We start from the raw sequence: 2,696 nt of genomic DNA, 5'->3' as shown, positions 1-2,696 counted from the left end.
TCCACCATTCGCAGATGATCAGATATACATTTAAAACACATATGAATACAGTGATATTCTATGTTTACAGTCCATTTAAATGTTAAGACGAGATGTCCTTTTGATCTCAGAATTAACAGAATACAGCATAGACAGGGACTGTTTGATTACATTGTTGACCTTTAACGATATATATGTAAATACACAAAAACACAAACATTTTCTACCCATATGTCTTTAAGGTTTGAATTTGAGTTATTTATCCTTCGGGATGCTTAACCCTTCCTGGTTATGCATCACACTAGATATGACACATTGATTAATTCCCATATCAATCACTGTTCCTGAATTGCTGAGAGCACCATACATTTAATGACAGGTTTCAGAGTAGCAGCCGTGTTAGTCTGTATCCGCAAAAAGAACAGGAGTACTTGTGGCACCTTAGAGACTAACAAATTTATTAGAGCATAAGCTTTTGTGGGCTACAACCCACTTCTTCGGATGCATACATTTAATGAATACTTTTCCCAGGGCCTCCTTGACCTCTTTGTTTCTCAGGCTGTAGATGAGGGGATTGGCCATGGGAGTCAGGACAGTGTAGAAGACAGAGAAGACTTTATTGAGGTCTCTAAGTGTGTCAATGTCTGGTAACACATAGACAATGATTAGTGTCCCATACTAAATTGTAACCACAAGGTGGTGAGAGGAGCAGGTGGAAAATGCCTTTCTTCTCCCACTGGTGGAAGGGATTCTCAGGATGGTGGAGATGATGGAAACATAGGATGTTAAGGTTAATAGAAATGGGGGCAGGGTGTCTATAGAAGAGAATATAAAGGTCATCAGTGTGATTAGGCTGGTGTCACTACAAGAGAGTTTAATCACTGGGGTGAAATCACAAAGGAAATGGTTAATTTCATTGGGGCCACAGAAATGTAATTGTGACATTAAGTATATTACTATGGCAGTTGTCAGAAATGAACTCATCCAGGACACAGCTGCTAGCTGCAGGCAGATTCTGCCATTCATAAGAGCAGTGTAGTGTAGTGGTTTGCATATTGCTAAATACCGGTCATAGGACATCATGGATAAGAGACAACATTCAACTGCCACCAGGAAACCAAAGAAATAAAATTGAGTGATGCAGCCACTAACAGAAATGATTCTGTCCCCAGTCAGGAGACCGGCCAGCAGTCTGGGCAGGACTGTGGAGGTGTAGCAGATCTCCAAGCAGGACAGGTTCCCCAGAAAGAAGTACATGGGGCTGTGAAGGTGCTGATCAGCCACAACTAGTACAACAATGAGAATGTTCCCGGCCACAGTGACAATGTAGATCACTAGAAACCACAGGAAGAGAAGAATCTGCATTTCACGGAGATTCCCAAATCCAAGGAGGATGAACTCTGTGATACATGTTTCATTTTCGCCTTCTCCTTTCTCCAAGAGCTGTCTACAGGTTCCATATTCCTCCATTTTCCATGAGATTTATCTAGTGGTAAATAAAATAGTGAGCATTGAAAGGGATTTATGTACAATTGAACTGGGTAAATTTCCAGCCATTTAATTCCGGAAAAGTTCAAAGTGCAAACGGAGATCATATATATAAACTTTCACAGAGCCAAGACACTCTTTAATCTCAGATTTTACACAAGGTTTTGGAATAGAGATTCCCTACTTGGCATGTCCAAAGTGCACTACTCTGTTAATTTATCACTTTTCTGTTCCCAAGTTCTTTCATTCATAGATGCATAGTGTGACATTCCTCTGGTGTTATCTGGACCAGTGATCAGCTAGGTCAGTCCAGTCCTTGACTCTGGGAGCCAGCCTTGCCCTGCTCTTCTGGGAGAACCCCCACTCCCTGTTCACGCAGAGTCTCAAGCATGTAAGCTGCTCACAGCTATGTAAGTGAGCACTTTTAGCCAGCCATTGCTTGGATTTTGTACCCAAATCACACTCGCCACACAACCCTAGGAACCTCCATCTTGCAGTGCATAGATTTAAAGGCCACATAGAACAGAATATTGCAAGCCATTGAAATTTCCTTGAAGTAACTCTTGTTTGAACTAGAGCACATATTTTGGGAAAAAATAGCCAGAAAGCAGTACTATGATCATCTGTCTGACTTCCTGTATTCAATGAACCAAAACACTTCCCAAGTTAACCTTGAACAGAGCCGAATAACTTGTGTTTCTGCAAAACACATGTGACAAAGTGGGAAATATTTGCATTATATTCTATCAGTTTTGTGCATAGACATGTGTGATAGTGTACAATGAAATGCTTGCTACAAAGGTGAGATCAAAGGGCTTGTTAGGAGAACCAGATGGAAATGAAAATCAATTACCTCAATAAGAAGCATCCCAGCAAACACTCACACACAAGAGCCAGGTTACTAGTCAGCAAAGTCACAGTTGCTTTTGCCAAGGCTGGAAGGAGAGAGATCAAAAGACACTGGTCAAATAAAGCACTCACCATGAGACACCGAGAGAGGGTCTGTGTGGATGCAATTATCCCTCAGACGCAGAAGTGGGATTTGGAAGAGCCCAAACTATGGCTAGAGTATTTAAAGTTAGGTGAGACAAGAAGCATCTGCGACTTTTTCTTCTTTTAACCTATTTTCCTCAATGCTGTGTTTCCTTGGGCAAATAAATCCTACTCTGTTTTGAAGAAGCTGGTCCTGTTTCACTGCAAACTCACTCTGTCATAAGCTCTGGGAGAGA

The 2,696-nt window shown here is 41.4% G+C and overlaps 1 pseudogene; it reads right to left on the bottom strand.

Moving 5' to 3' along the window:
* Nucleotides 1-420: 420 nt before the first annotated feature.
* LOC135886072 (olfactory receptor 11A1-like) lies at nt 421-1,449 on the bottom strand (annotated as a pseudogene).
* Between the last annotated feature and the right edge of the window lie 1,247 nt (nt 1,450-2,696).

This window comes from Emys orbicularis, chromosome 12, assembly GCF_028017835.1.
Source record: "Emys orbicularis isolate rEmyOrb1 chromosome 12, rEmyOrb1.hap1, whole genome shotgun sequence".
Classification (NCBI taxonomy): Eukaryota; Metazoa; Chordata; order Testudines; family Emydidae; genus Emys; species Emys orbicularis.
This window is presented reverse-complemented; position numbering and strand designations above follow the sequence as displayed.